The sequence below is a fragment of the Phocoena phocoena genome, chromosome 8, assembly GCF_963924675.1.
Source record: "Phocoena phocoena chromosome 8, mPhoPho1.1, whole genome shotgun sequence".
Classification (NCBI taxonomy): Eukaryota; Metazoa; Chordata; class Mammalia; order Artiodactyla; family Phocoenidae; genus Phocoena; species Phocoena phocoena.
In genome coordinates this window covers 23,568,829-23,585,813 of record NC_089226.1, presented here as the reverse complement: position 1 = coordinate 23,585,813, position 16,985 = coordinate 23,568,829, and positions in this window count along the sequence as shown.

The window sequence follows — 16,985 nt, the reverse complement described above, 5'->3', positions numbered from 1 at the left end:
ACTTCCACTCAATACATTGCCTTTTCATTCTGATGATGGTTTCTTTCACTAGGCAGAAGCTTTTTAGTTTGATGTAGTCCCACTTGTTTATTTTTTCTTTGGTTGCCTTTATTTTCAGTGTCAAATCCAAAAAAATGATCTCCTGTGTTTTATTCTAAGAGTTTTACAGTTTCAGGTCTTAATTCAAGTCTTTAATCCATTTGAGGTGATTTTTGTGAATGGTATAAGAGAGGAATCCAGGTTTATTCTTTTGGATGTGGTTATCAGGTTTCCCAACACCACTTTTTAAAAAGTTATTATTGGATTACAGTTGATTTACAATGTTGTGTTAGTTTCAGGTGTACAGCAAAGAGAATCAGTTATACATATATATATATTCTTTTCAGATTCTATTCTCATATAGGTTATCACAGAATACTGAGTAGAGTTCCCTGTGTTATACCATAGATCCTTGTTGGTTATCTATTTTATATATATTAGTATGTGTATGTTAATCCCAAGATCTTGATTTATCCTTTCCCCCACCACGTCTCCCCTTTGGTAACCATAAGTTTTTTTTTTAATATCTGTAAGTCTGTTTCTGTTTTGTAAGTAAGTTTATTTGTATCACTTTTTAGATTCCATGTAAAAGTAATATATGATATTTGTCTTTCTCTGTCTCACTTCCTTCACTCAGTATGACAGTCTCTAAAACCATCCACGTGCTGCAGATGACATTATTTCATTCTTTTTTATGGCTAAGTAATATTCAATTGTGTATATGTACCACATTGTTTTTATCCATTCCTCTGTTGATGGACATTTAGGTCACTTCTATGTATTGGCTATTGTAAATAGTTCTGCAATGAACATTGGGGTGCATGCATATTTTCAAATTATGATTTTCTCTGGATATATGCCAAGGAGTGGGATTGCTGGATCATGTGGCAGCTTTATTTTTAGTTTATTTAAGGAAACTTCATAGTGTTTTCTATAGTGGTTTTACCAATTTACATTCTCACCAACAGTGTAGGAGGGTTCCCTTTTCTCCACACTCTCTCCAGCATTTATTGTTTGTAGGCATTTTGATGATGGCCATTCTGACTGGTGTGAGGTGATACCACATTGTAGTTTTGACTTGCATTTCTCTAATAATTAGTGATGTTGAGCATCTTTTCATGTGATTTTTTGGTCATCTGTATGTCTTCTTTGGAGAAATGTCTATTTAGATCTTCTGCCCATTTTTTGATTTAGTTGTTTGTTTTTCTGATATTCAGCTGCATGAACTGTTTGTATATTTTGGAGATTAATCCTTTGTCAGTTGCTTTGTTTGCAAATATTTTCTCCAATTCTGTGGGTTGTTTTTTGTCTTGTTTATGGTTTCCTTTCCTTTCCTAATTAAGCTCTTAAGTTAAATTAGGTCACATTTATTTCTTTTTGTTTTTATTTTCATTACTTTAGGAGGTGGGTCAAAAAAGATCTTGCTGTGATTTATGTCAAAGACTGTTCTGCCTAGGTTTTCCTCTAAGAGTTTTAGAGTGTCCAGCCTTACATTTAGGTCTTTAATCCATTTGGAGTTTATTTTTGTGTGTGGTGTTAGGGAGTGTTCTAATTTCAATCTTTTACATGTAGCTGTCCAGTTTTCCCAGCACCACTTATTGAAGAGACTGTCTTTTCTCCATTGTATATTCTTGCCTCCTTTGTCATCTTTTAGGTGACCATAGGTGCTTGGATTTATCTCTGGACTTTCTATCCTGTTCCATTAATCTATATTTCTGTTTTTGTGCCAGTACCATACTGTTTTGATAACTATAGTTTTGTAGTATAGTCCGAAGTCTGGGAGCCTGATTCCTGCAACTCCATTTTTCTTTTTCAAGATTGATTTGGCTATTTGGGGTCTTTTGTGTTTCCATACAAATCTAAAATATTTTTGTTCTAATTCTGTGAAAAATACTATCAGTAATTTGATAGGGATTGCACTGAATCTGTAGATTGCTTTGGATAGTACAGTCATTTCCACAATATTGTTTCTTCCAATCCAAGAACATGGTATATCTCTCCATCTGTTTGTGTCATCTTTGATTTCTTTCATCAGTATCTTATAGTTTTCTGACTACAGGTCTTTTGCCTCCTTAGGTAGGTTTATTCTTAGGTATTATATTCTTTTTTGATGTGTTGGTAGATGGGATTGTTTCCTTAATTACTCTACCTGATCTTTCATTGTTAGTGTATAGGAATGCAAGAGATTTCTGTGTGCTAAGTTTGTATCCTGCAACTTTACGGAATTCATTGATGAGCTCTAGTAGTTTTCTGGTAGCATCTTTAGGATTTTTATGTATAGTATCTTGTCATCTGCAAACAGTGACAGTTTTACTTCTTTTCTGATTTGGATTCCTTTTATTTCTTTCAATTCTCTGATTGCCATGGCTAGGAATTCCAAAACTATGTTGAATAAATTGGTGAGAATGGACATCCTTGCCTTGTTCCTGATTTTAGAGGAAATAAGTTTTTCACTGTTGTGTTGACGTTTGCTGTGGGTTTATTGTATATAGCCTTTATTATGTTGAGGTAGGTTCTGTCTATGTCCACTTTCTGGAGGTTTTTTTTTTTAATCCAAATGGGTGCTGAATTTTGTCAAAGCTTTTTCTGCATCTATTGAAATGATCATATGGTTTTTATTCTTCAGTTTGTTTATGTAGTGTATCATATTAATTAATTTGTATATATTGAAGAATCTTTGCACCCCTGGAATAGATTCCACTTGATCATGGTGAATGATCCTTTTAATATGTTGTTGGATTCTGTTTGCTACTATATTGTTGAGTATTTTTGAGTCTATGTTCATCAGTGATATTGGCCTGTAATTTTCTTCTATGTGTGATATCTTTGTCTAGTTTTGGTTTCAGGGTGATGGTGACCTTGTAAAATGAGTTTCCTCTGCAAATTTTGGGAAGAGTTTCAGAAGGGAAGGTGTTAACTATTCTCTAAATGTCTGATAGAATATGTCTGTGAAGTCATCTGGTCCTGGACTTTTGTTTGTTGGGAGTTTTTAAATCACAGTTTCAACTTCAGTATTTGTGATTGGCCTGTTCATATTTTCTATTTCTTCCTCATTCAGTCTTGGAAGGTTGTACCTTTCTAAGATTTGTCCATTTCTTCTAGGTTGTCCATTTTATTGGCATCTGGTTGCTTGTTGTAGTCTCTTGTGATCCTTGGTATTTCTGTGGTGTCCATTGTAACTTCTCCTTTTTCATTTCTAAATTTACATATTTCAGCCCTCTCCATTTTTCTTGATGAGTCTGGCTAAAGGTTTGTCAATTTTGTTTATCTTCTAAAAGAACCAGCTTTTAGTTTCATTGCTCTTTTCTACTGTTTTCTTCATCCTTATTTCATTTATTTCTGCTCTGATATTTATGATTTCTTACCTTCTACTAACTTTGGGCTTTGTTTGTTCCTCTTACTCTAGTTGTTTTAGGTGCAAGGTTAGGTTGTTTATTTGAGATTTTTCTTGTTTCCAGAGCTAAGTTTGTATTGCTATAAGCTTCCCTCTTAGAACTGCTTTTGCTGCATCCCATAGGTTTTGGACTGTTGTGTTTTCATTGTCATTTGTTTCTAGGTATTTTTTGATTTCCTCTTTGATTTCTTCAGTGATCCATTTGTTGTTTAGTAACATAGTGTTTAACCTTCAGGTATTTGTGTTTTTTATAGTTTATTTCCTTTAATTTATTTCTAATGTCATAATATTGTGGTCAGAAAAGATGCTTGAAACGATTTCAGTGTTCTTAAATTTGCTGAGGTGTGATTTTTGGACCAGCATGTGGTCTATCCTGGAGACCGTTCCATGTGCACTTGAGAGGAATGTGCATTCTGCTGCTTTCAGTTGGTATGCTCTGTAAATATCAACTAGGTCCAACTGCTGTAATGTGTCATTCAAGGCTTTTGTTTCTATATTAATTTTCTGTCTGCATGATCTGTCCATTGGTGTAAGTGGTGAGTTAAAGTCCCCCACTATAATTATGTTATTTGTCAATTTTCCCTTTTATGGCTCTTAGCACTTGCCTTATATATTGAGGTGCTCCTATAAGCACCTCTTCTCTTGTGATTTGATGTCTATCTTTAGTGTTTGTTTGGATTGCTTTTTCTTTTTTTGTGTGTGTATCTACTGTAGATTTTTGGTTTGTGGTTCCCATTAGGTTTTGATATAGCAGTCTACATATATACAAGATTGTTTTAAGTTGCTGGTCTCTTAATTTCCAGTGCATTTCCAATATCCTGCATTTGTGCTCTTCTTATGATTGCTGGTTTTTATATCATATTTTTGTGTGGATTATTTCCTACCTTTGCTGTATGTTTGCCTTTACTGGTGAGCTTTCTCATTTGTAATTTTCTTGATTCTAGTTGCGACTTTTTCTTTTATGCCTAGAGAAATTCCTTTAGGATTTGTTGTAAAACTGGTTTGGTGGTGCTGAATTCTCTTAGCTTTTGCTTGTCTGTAAACTTTTGATTTCTTCATCAAATCTGAATGAGAGTCTCTTGGGTAGAGTATTATTGGTTGTAGGTTCTTCCCTTTCATCACTTTAAATATATCATGCCTCTCCCTTCTGGCCTGCAGAGTTTGTGCTGAAAAATCAGCTGATAACCTTATGGGGATTCCCTTGCATGTTATTTGTTGCTTTTCCCTTGCTGCTTTTAATATTTTTTCTTTGTCTTTGTCTTTAATTTTCTTCCGTTTGATTAATATGTGTCTCAGCATGTCCCTCCTTGGGTTTATCTTGGATGGACTCTCTGTGCTTCTTGGACTTGAGTGACTGTTTTCCCAGGGAAGTTTTTGGTTATACCTCTTCAAATATTTTCTCAGGCCCTTTCTCTCTCTCATCTCCTTCTGGGACCCCTATGATGCAAATGTTTGTGCATTTAATGTTGTCCCAGATGTCTCTGAGACTGTCCTAATTTCATTCTTTTTTCTCTTTTCTGTTCCATGGCAGTGATTTCCACTATTTTGTCTGCCAGCTCACTTTCCCGTTCTTCTCCCTCAGTTATTCTGCCATTGACTTCCTAGTATATTTTTCATTTCAGTTATTGTATTGTTCATCTTGGTTTGTTTGTTCTTTAAATATTCTAGCTCTTTGTTAATCATCTCTTGTAACTTCTTGGTCTGTGTCTCCTTTCTGTTTTGAGATCTTGGATCATCTTTACTATCACTACTCTAAATTCATTTTTGTGTATGTTGCCTGTCTCAACTTCATTTAGTTGTTCTTGTGAGTTTTTTTCTTGTTCCTTCATCTGGATCATATTTCTCTGCCATCTCATTTTGTCTAACTTTCTGTGTTTTTGGTCTCCTTTCTGATGAATGGAGGATTGTAGTTCCTCTTGCTTCTGGAGTCTGCCCTCTGGTGAGTGAGATTGCTCCTGAGACTTGTGCAGGGTTCTTGGTGGGAGGGACTGGAACCTGCCCACTGGTGGGTGGAGCTGGGTCTTGTCCTCTGATGGGGAGGGCCATGTGAAGGGGTGTGTTTAGAGGTGGCTGTGAGCTCATTATGGCATTAGACACCCTGTCTACTGATGGGTGGGTCTGTGTTCCTAACCTGCTGGTTGTTTGGCCTGAGATGTTCCAGCACTGGAGCCTGTAGGTTATTGGGTAGGGCTAGGTATTGATGCCAAATAGGTGACCTCTGGGAGAGCTCATGCTATTCAATATTCTCTGTGTTTTCTGTCACCTGTGTCCTTGCTCCACACTCCCTGCCCCCAGTGAGCCACAGCTGACCCTTGCCTCCCCAGGAGACCCACCAAGACTTGTAGGTAGGTCCAGCCCCAGCTCCCATGAAGTTACTGTTTTGGGCTGGGTCCCAGTGTATGTGAAACCTTGTGTGCTCCCTCCAAGAGTGGAGTCTCTGTTTCCCCCAGTCCTGTGGAACTCCTGTACTCAAATACCCTGGTCTTCAAAGCCAAATGCTCTGGGGGTTCCTACTCCTGATGCAAGACCTCATACTGGGGAGGCTGATGTTGGGTTCAGGATGCTCACTCTTGTGGGAGAACCTCTACAATATATTTTCCAGTTTGTGGGTCAGGTATGGCATGGGATTGTCATGAAAGTGGCCCGCCTACCATTTAATTGTGGCTTCTTCCTTGTCTTTGAATGTAAAATATCTTTTTTGGTAGGTTTCAGTCTTTTTTGTCAATGGTTGTTCAGCAGTTGTTTGAGATTTTGCTGTTTTCATGAGAGGAGGTGACCTCAAGTCCTTCTACTCTGCCATATTTTCCAGATTCCAGAAACATCTAATTTTGCTCTCTCCTAAACCCTGTAAAAACTTCAGAGAATCACAGCATTAGGAGGAAGAACCTTGAAAACCAACCATTTCCGAAATGTCAAGCCTGTGGTCTCCAAACCTCAGGAGTCTCCTCAGCAGTCCACATGGCCAGTGTGTTCTGCTCCCAGCCTTGTAGAAGTAACCTTTGTTCTCTGTGTTCATTTTGCTCTTTGGCCTTACCCTAATAGATACTTTTTTCCCCTGAACTATTTGTCTATTTTTGCTCTGGGTATCCCTCACAGCACATGATCTTTGCCAGCAGTTAACAATTTTCTTTCTCCCAACACCATATATTGAAGGGACTATCCTTTCCCCATTGTATATTCTTGGCTCCTTTGTCAAAAATTACTTGACCATATATGGATGGGTTTATTTCCAGGTTCTTTTTTTCTTAACAGCTGCTAAAGCTCTGGCACCAGATGTATGTACAAACTCCTTCTAGGGAGATACTGGTGACTTGATGTTACCTATAAGAAGAAGGCAGGGTAATGTCCACCAGATTCCCTCATCTCCAGGGAGGAATATAGCCAGTCCTTAAATGTATGCTAACTTGGAATCCTGACCCACAACCAGCATGTTTTAAAGTATGCAGATGAATCCCTTTTAGGGAAAGACTGAGATATGGGCATTTTTGTCTGTTCTCGCTGTACTGAGCCCTGGGTGGATAGCCAGTTTAGAACTACTTCTTTGTTTGCTACAGTCCTGTGAGCCTTCTGAACAAAAGTGCCATTGGCTATCAGAGCCAGGCAATCTGGGTGTTCATTCTTGGGCAGCAGTGCAAAAGCTGGGGTGCAGACATGTGTATAGGCTTCTTTCAAGGAGATATTGCTGACTTAGAGTAGGCTGGAGAGAAATGGCAGGGGGAGTGTTTGTTGGTTTTCCTCAACTCTGGGAGGGTTACAGACTGCCCTTAGATGTGTGCTAATAAATGAGAAACCCAGCCCTCATGCAACAGCTTTCAAATGTATGCAGATAGATCTGTTTCAGGGAAAGACTGAGAGATAGACATTTTTTTCCCTACTACCGGTGCACTTGGCCCTGTGCTGTGGTGAGTCCTCACTGACCATTAATAACTGCTTCTTTGTTTGCTATGGCTTTGTAGTCTCATGGATGCAAGCCTGGTTGGCTTTCAGAGTTAGGAGTTTTGGGGACTCACCCTTTTGGTGGGAGTCTTAAAAGGTGGGATGCCAAATGTACGGTCCAAATCCTTCACTGTTCAAAGAGAAGCTGGGATTTGGCACTTTCCTCTTGTTTGTATGATGCTATACCAATGTGGGCTTTATGGTGAGAGTGTGTCTCAGCCTTTCCTAGCTATTTCAGTGTGGATATTTTCTCATCCTCCTGATGTATAGGAGTCAGCCCTTCCGCTTGTTTCTGGTTTTCTTTCAGAGGTAATTGCTCTGTGTGTAGTTGTATATTTGCTGTGTCTGTGGGAAGACAGGAGTTCAGGAGCCTCCTATGTTGTCATTTTGGTCAATCCCTACCCAAAAAACTTGTTTAAGGAAGCAAATTGATATGGTTCTTAACTTATAGCATATCCAGTTTTTGATGTTTAAACTTGTTGACTGAATAAAAAAAGCATAGCCTAAAAATTGAGAATTATGTTTTGTTCTGTGGACTTCCTGAGGACTTATGCCTGGGATACAACCTCTCAGATAGCTCTGAGGGACTGTTCCAAAGATGTAAAGGATGAGCCAGGATATGTAGGAGATTTTGCTAAAAAAACTCCATGTAGTCGAACATCAAAAGATTACTGTAATCACAAATACAGACATCTCAAGTTAATGATTTTAGTACTTTTCTGTGAGTGGGAAGTTGCAAGAATCTGGACTTATTTAAATCACTCCTTTGATATGTACCTTAACTATCTAGGGCTAATATCCTGTTTTTTCTCCATCTGTATTCCCCTCAGGGCCCACTGTGCAGGGTGGCTGCAGTGACTGATGCCTTTAAGGGTGAAACATCCTTTGTTTACCATAAATTCTAGAGATGCATATGAAAATATCACATAAACTTTCCTTAATAGATATATAGATTGCTTTGTAAGTTGTGTTTCTAATGTGTGAAAACTTTTATGTATCTAAAAATCTAAATGCATTGAAGTTTAAGTTGAATATATGGAAGAAGTCTATAATTTTTTTATTAGAGCAAAAATTATTTGGAAAAAAATAATTACTTATTTGTTTCTCACTTTGTCTTTTTTTACCTGGGATTTATTAATGCAAACACATCATTATTTTTCTGAATAAGAGGTAATAACCATCATTTGATGAAGCTCTTTAAAGATTTTATCATATGCTTCATTTTTGACAGAGGATTACTGAGGGATGGTGAAGTTACAGGGTACAAAATAAGGTTGAGCTGTAATTGGCTCATTCTATATAGGTGCTGAGATTTGCAAAGCACTTTCCTCCTTATGCAGATTTTCTAAAGATGTTTTAGGAAAGGTAAATGGATGTATGTCTGTGTGGTGAAAATCCACTCTTATTCTAAATGAAATAAACAGGCATGCCCAGTGGAGTGTGCAGGCACCAGCCTGGTTACAAGCGTGTTGCCAGAAAACTAGCAGAGATGAAGGCAGGGTTGACATGAGGCAGGAACATTTCAAATGGATGCCAGAGAGGCAGGACATCTTCATGAGGGTCACTACAAGTGGCAGGTACAGAAGGCTGGAAATTTTCAACACTGACTCCAAGGCAATTACTGAAGTGACTGGTTCTGTTTAAACTAAGAAGCCAAAATCATCTACCAATAACCTGAAATGGTAGCAGCTGTATTTTTAAGGAAAGAAGACATAAATCTCAGGGTCAGTGATTTCTATTAAAGGGTGACATCTACCTATCACTTTAGGGTGATCTAACATCTGTGCACCATTCAAGAGTAAATCTAATCAGATATAGCACTCAGACTGTGCCTTTTACATTTGTAGCTAAAGACTTTCCATTGCACTCAGCTTTGTTCAAAGGTGGCATAGGGGGCTAGTGACTAACAGTAGCTTTAGACTCTATTGGATTATATGTCATTCATTATGTAATGGACTTTTGTCACTTATTTTGACAGCTTAATATCTTCTGTTTGGAAATGTCTTATGAGCCTGTCTCTCTATGAAAGCTTAAAATGTTCAGAAATTCAGTTTCCCAGCCTCCCTTTCAGTTAGGGCTTAGGCACATAGTTTAGGCTCTGCCAACCACATACAACCACCTTGCATCTTGATCCAGGAGCTAGAAGTGCTAAGTAGCTGAGATGGAGGAACATGAAGAACAGTAACATCAGTTTTTAGGGGAAACAGCCATAGCAGCACAGTGGCTGTATCCACTGATTGGTGCCCATAATGGTGGTGGGAGTCTGGGGTTGGGAGGTGACAGTGTCCTCAGCAGATGGTTTTGTGGTGTGGGGATTTTGGCTGTAATCCAGGTTAATGTATTAGCTTCCTTTATTCTTGACTGTTTTCCAAACCTGGCCTTCCTGGCAACTATGAACTACCCAGTAGTCTTTCAAAAAATTTGTTTTTGCTTATGTCAGCCAGAGTTGGTTTCTGTTGCAACCAATAAAGCTGACTGATACAGGATGCATATCCAGGTTTCTGATGGTAATTGCTTTTTGTAATCAAGTTTGTAGCCTGTGGCTTTTCCACATTTGATTTGTCTCTGGTAAGGTCTAAAGCTATATTATAAATAGCTCATCACCATAATCTTTTAAACTCTGTGATTTCAATGTCACATCTTTAAGTTAGTCACAAAATCAACATTAAATGAATACCTACTATGTGCCAGATACTATACTAGAAATTGGAATAACCAGTAGCTCCTGGTCTCGTGGTGCTCACTGTATAAGAAGGGAGATGGACAAAAAAATGAGCAGTTGCATTATAGTTATTGTGTAAGGGCAGTGGGCTTCAAGAGCACCTAAGAATGGGCTTCCCTGGTGGTGCAGTGGTTGAGAGTCCGCCTGCCGATGCAGGGGACACGGGTTCGTGCCCCGGTCCGGGAAGATCCCACATGCCGCGAAGCGGCTAGACCCGTGAGCCATGGCCACTGAGCCTGCGCATTCGGAGCCTGTGCTCCGCAACGAGAGAGGCCACAACAGTGAGAGGCCCGCGTACCGCAAAAAATAAATAAAAGAGAACCTAAGAAGATCTTCTACCCATCTAGCCTTATAAGGGACTGTGTAGCTGCGTATAGTATACCTTTACCTGAATATTCTATTTTTTTAATTGAAGTATAGTTGATTTACAATGTTTCAGGTGTACAGCAAAGTGATTCATCTATACATATATACATGTATATTTTTTATTTTTCAGATTCTTTTCCACTGTAAGTTATTAAAAGATATTGCATATAGTTCCCAGTGCTATACAGCATGTCCTTTTTGTTTACCTATTTTATATATAGTGGTATGTATCTGCTAATCCCAAACTCCTGATATAAGTTCATTTCTGTTTTACAAATAAGTTCATTTGTGTCATATGTTAGATTCCACATATAAATGATATCATATGATATTTGTCTTTCTCTGTCTGACTTAATTCACTTAGTATGATAATCTCTAAGTCCATCCATGTTGGTGCAAATGGCATTATTTCATTCTCTTTTTATGAGCAATATTCCATTGTATGTATATATATATTCTATTGTGTGTGTGTATATATTTATATATGTATCACATCTTTTTTATCCATTCATGTGGTGATGGACTTTTAGGTTGCATCCATGTCTTTCCTATTGTAAATAATACTGTTATGAATACTGGGGCTGAATGATCTATTTTTGTCTTAAATCCGTCTTCATTTCTACCTTCTGCTCCATTACTTTATTCCCTTATTATTACATTTTCATTACAATACCATTATCCTCCAAGTTATCTGGACCTTCACCTGGAGGATAATTCTTACACCTTCATTCTCTATGTTCACTTAGTTACCCAAATTGCAAACTAAAGACACATACTTGCACACCAGAACTGAAACAATAGTTTCATGAAATAATATTTTATAGGATAGTCTCCATTATGTCCTATCCTATTATGTCATATTGAATTTCATGTTTCCAAAAAATGCAACTTGCAATCCACTAAAATGATTTCATGACTTCCTGTTTTATTACCCAGTCTTGAAAAAACTCTGCCTTCTATATATTAACACTTTTACTTCTAACTAGATCTTTTACTTTTTATTTAAACATGACTCTTCCATCTTAAAAGAAGCAGTGTGGTTAACAAACAAACCTTTCAAAACACTTTCTCCTAATCTTTAGTCTCATCATAGCCTAAAGGATCTCTATTTTCTTTCTCCTCCATTCACTTAAATTTAGCTTTCATCACTAGTATGCCAGAGAAACTGCTTTCTCTAAGGTCACTAGCTACTTTCATTTTCCTAAATCCAATGGATATATTTTCGTCTTTTTCTTGATGAATATCTCCCTCCTTCAGAAACACTTCTTAACATGGTTGCTGTGACCCCCACCTACTGGTTTTCCTTTTATTTCTCTGGTATCTCCTTATTTTAGGTTTTCTTTTCTGGCTCATCCTCTTCCATCTGGCCATTCAAAATTTCTCAAGACTCCAACCTAACTTTTTTCTCACTCTCTAGTCTCATTATGGTCACAGATTTAATTTCCATGTACATGCTGATATTTCTCAAATCTGCCCCAGGATTTCTAAAGCTTGGCATTATTGATATTTGAGGCTGGATCATTCTTTGTTGTGAAGGGGCTGTCCTATGCATTGTAGGATGTTTAGCAGCATCCCTGGCCTCTAATTACCAGTAACAACCTTTCCATCTCCAACAGTGACAATCAAAATTTTTGTAAACATTGTCAGCTGTCCCCTGGGTAAAGTCACTCTTAGTTGAGAATCACTGTCCTACCCTGACCTCTTGTCTGAATACTTGGCTGCATTTCCAACCACTTAACACTTTCACTTGGATGTTTCAAAGACATCTCAAATTCACCATGTCAGAATTGAATTTAACTTACTTATCAATCCTGTCAATTTACCTATCAATCCCAGTCCTTTTCTAATAATACTATACATTCATCCAGTGTCTTAAGCCAGAAAGGTAAAAGTCATGCTTGACATCTTCCTTTCCTTCCATCACCACTCTTCTCTTCCTAAGCCCAAAACTCATGGAAATCATTGGAAGTTCAGAAACCTTTGGATCTTTCCCTTCCATTCTTTCCTCTGTAAAAGTTTATTTTTTGTCTTTAAAAATCTTCCAGATTTTCCATCCTCCTACTTCATACTTGAATTATATCAACAGCCTTCTTACTACTTATCCCTGGCTCCAGTCTCTCTCTCTTCCCCTTTTCATATGTGTATAACCTCAGAGATCTCTTCCTGAAAATCTGTCCATGATTTCAAATCTCCATATTCATTATTTATTCCTCTACTCTATAACCAAAAATTGACCCTAAATTTTTTTCTGTTTAGGTACTTCAGTCCAGTTTTTATAGCTTTCCCTAATCTGATACCTCTCTCTCAGTATCACTGGTCCTCGTCCAAAGATGCCCTCTGCTCCTGACATACTGATCACTTCATCAGTATCTTGTCTGGATATTTGCACCTGTTGTTCTCCCCATCTGCAACTCTATAGCCTCTATTCCACTCACTGAAATCTCTGTATCTGAGGGCAAGCTCAATAAATCTTCCTCCAGCTAATCTACTCCACAGGTTGCTTTCCCCTCTCTAATCTCCCATTTATACTTCTAGTCAACACAAAATTCATTGTTAATTGCTTAACTTCCTTTTAATTTCATGCACACTAGGTTTTCTACTCCCAGCTTGATGGCAAGTTTATTGAAAGCAAGGTCTTCATCTTACATGTCATTTACATTCCACGTTTCATTGATCAGAATGACTGGTACATGGTACATATTTAATAAATGTTTGACTAAATGTTCCTAGGTTTAAAAAACCTTCTAGAAAAGACAGAAGGCCTCTTTCAGTCATTTTTTTTTTCAGAAAGTTTTTCCTTATACCCTTACATGCTTCCTTCTTTTAGAGTTTAAACCTCATTGTCTTGTTCTGAACTCATAGAAATAAAAATAAAAACATTTTTATAAACATAAAACCTATGTCCTCCTTTCAGCTTGTTGAAGTTATGTTTTAAAAATATCCCATTGCAGAGAAGATTTAAATGCCTTTATTGAAAGAATCTTCTCTCTAGTTGTAAATGTTTAAGACTGTTCTCTTGAAATATTTTGGGATCTCTTTTTCTTTCTAAAATAGGAATAATAAATGGAAGTATTATTGGAAACCAATTACTCTTGGGGTCAATGTCTACCGGAAAGAACATGCGTGATGAGAAGAAAAGGCCCATCTCAGAACAGGAAGCAGGAATTCTGATTAGGCTCCCAGAATCATTTTCTGTGGGGGTGAGTTTTAATATTTGAAGGTTAGAAAGGTGAACTTAAGTTGAGCACGGTGTATGAAAACTGCCTACTTTTGCTAAGCAAATTACCTTGGGAGTGATCCAGTGTTGGATTCAGGAAAGCTTGTGCTGGTTCTCAGAGGAGAAGGCTGAGGGGAAACTATGATTTCTGCCGGTGAGTGTCAGTTATCCATCCAAGCCCATCAATCAATAATGGAAGTCAGAAATGAGGTTGAATGTCCTGATTCCTCTGATAATGGCCAGGGAAATGAAGATATCCTGGAAGATGTCCTGAAGCCGAAAAGCATTTGGATTTCAACACTGTCCCGTAGACATGGACTCTGCAATACTTTCTCTAGGATCATGCTTAGTATTCACTCCCAAACATCCTCTAAGGATCTCAAAGAATTTTGCATATACCATCCCATTTACTGTGTCTTTTTGGCAGAAGAGTCTTGTGTTGTGGGCTTGTTTTCAGATTTGGGGTGTAAATAAACAAGACCCATATTCAGTCCTAAATAAAATTTATCTAGCACCTACCATGTGCCAGACACTGTGCTGTTTTTACAGTTGCAGCTTTCATGTAATTTTCTCAGCAACATTGTGAAGTAGATATTAATAATTCCATTTTACAGATAACAGAATTGAGGCTCAGAAAAGTTATGCAGTTTGTCAAAGACACCTTGTTAGAATCAGGTTCCTGACTGAAAATGCATGTTATTTGACTTCAAGTCTCATATTTGTTTTGCGCTACCCTGGAGAAAGTCTTGTAAGTGTGCCAATCCCATGAAACTCAAGTTCTCTTCCAGCTGAAGACTAACAACCACTGAGATAAAATGAGTATGCTGTTCTACAGCTCTGTTTCTCATATGTGAATGAAGTGGTGTATGAACCATGTGATTTCAGGTCACACAAACTGATTGGAATTTGACTGAACTTGTTTCAGAATATGTGAACTTACACACTTGCCCATAACTGCACATGATAAAATAGTCTTAGCAGGTTGTAGACTGGGGATATCTTATCTGAGGACCTCAAGACACATGAGGGCTGTGGTTGGGCTTTAATTGATCAGTTTGGTGTACTTATGTTTGCTTTAACTAGCTTTGAAATTACTATTAGGTAGAGCAGATAGTCCCATAAATTTGCTCCTGGCCTCATTACTCTCTGATCATTACTTATAGCCAATTCACACAATTCTGTGACCTTCCTGATCCCTGAAGACATTTGAGCTTGAATTCCTGATTAAAGCCTTCAGAATCCATTATAATTTCACACTGGGACCTAATGACTTCATTGCCTGAGGATTCCAGGCCTCACCTCCCTAGAGGACAGTATAATCATACAACTGATTAATTTCAGTGAAGGCTAGACTCTGCTAGGTGCAGAGGATGGAGTTATATTTAAAGTATAGTTCTTAGCCTCTGGAAGCTCACAGACTAGTGAGGGGATAGTTATATAATAATATATTCCATACAACATAAGAGGTATGAGCATGTGGAGAGAGTTTTTACCATAAAGAATGAAGTCTTCAACAGAGTATGTAACTTCTGAATTGTGTCTTGAAATTATAGCAGACATTTTCTAAGGAAGTAGGCAAGAAAGGGCATTTTCAGCACATGAGAAAGCTGGAATGTATTAAAGTACGTGGCCTGATTGGGTAAGAGCAAACTGTTTGATTGTGATTATGACATCATGTGCATGGGAATAATGGTTAAAGTTGAACTAAAGGAGAATGTTATACAGGATGTGAAGGATCTAACAAGTTTAGATTTTATTCCATAGGTAATGGGGAGTTATTAAATGATTTTAATTGATGAAGTAACATGACCATATTTGTTTTTTCTTTGGAAGAAACTGGAGTTAAAATTAGAAGGGAAAGACAATCAAGACAGAGATCACATTAGGACCTTATTTAATAGCCCAGGTAAGAAATATGAGGGCTTGAACTAAAGAAATGACAATGATTATGAAGAAGCATAATTTCAAGGGATTATTAAGAGGTAGAATGAACCAGATTGAGTAAAGGAGAGAGGAGTAGGCCTATGCACAGTGATCCAGGGTAAAAATGGACTGCTGCTGCACTATGGTCTCACCTTGGAGGTGATCATAACAGACAGTGGAAGGGACATTATCCCAGTGGATGGAACTTTGAGCAGTGTACTTGATCATCTACTATGTGTGGAGAGAGACGTGGCCCAGGATAAAGATATACATAAACTCTTTGGCTGTGATGAATGGCTTGGTTGGTTGATCAGGGTCCTGGAAGGAGCAAGATAGGAAGGTTAAAGACAAGAAGGTCTGAGGAAGGAAGATGTAGAGTGACCTATGGGAGTGAACACAAACTATGAGGATCTTTGTATTGTGTGTTAAAGTTACCAGGACACGTCTCCTGCAGAAGACCCCCAAGCAACCAAATGAACAGGATGATATATACGGTAGATGTCAGCCAGCCTCTGTCCCCAGCATTCCCTGTGTTTTCACAATAGGTTCACGAATGAAGTAGGTAAGGTTGGAGAGAAAGAAGCCTTGCATGGGCTTCTCCTCACTAAGGCTGATCTAACTTCTGATTTTACAGAGTATTCTGATCTTCCAGTAGCAGAGACTGATGCTGAACCCTTTGATACAGTATCATATCTTAAGGAGACCATCTAGTTACTTGAAGTCAACTTTGATTATCCCATTCTACCTTAGAAAGGAAGACGTTTCATTTTGATTTGGACTAACACACATTTTGGATGTGAGTTTGCTTTCCTGCTGCAGGACCTCAGCCCAATGTTACTATCTGAGGCCTCATAAAATGTCCAGTGTGGTATGATATTTAACATTGCCTCAGCTCAAGGAATCATTTTACAACAAAGGAGTTATAGCAGCGAGCATGTGGCCAGGCAAATTGCTGGTCCTTCAAATTAACACACTGTCTAGAAGGGCTTTTTAAAGGCACAGCAGTGAGAATCAGATGTGCTGTTTCAGAATATGATATACATCTTAAGACTTAGACCATTGTATGGTAATGTGTCCCAATTCATGGATCCAATAATCAAGGAATTGAAATAAAAGTGGTTCCATTTGCCATGATTTCCAGTGACTCACTGGAGACATTTTGTGGTTTTTATCCCTGTGACTTTGTGTTCCTAGAAAGCCTGGGGTCCACTGGGGATGCACATTACTCAGGGTGTACAGTGAGAGCCCCACAAAACTTAAAGATACAGCTATCACCTGTTACTTCGTGATCGTTGTGTTTAGACCACTAAACAAGGACAATTGAATCTGATTATTATGAAGAGGGGGACTGCTGCTACATAGTGGGGCATAGAGAAATATAGTTAAGA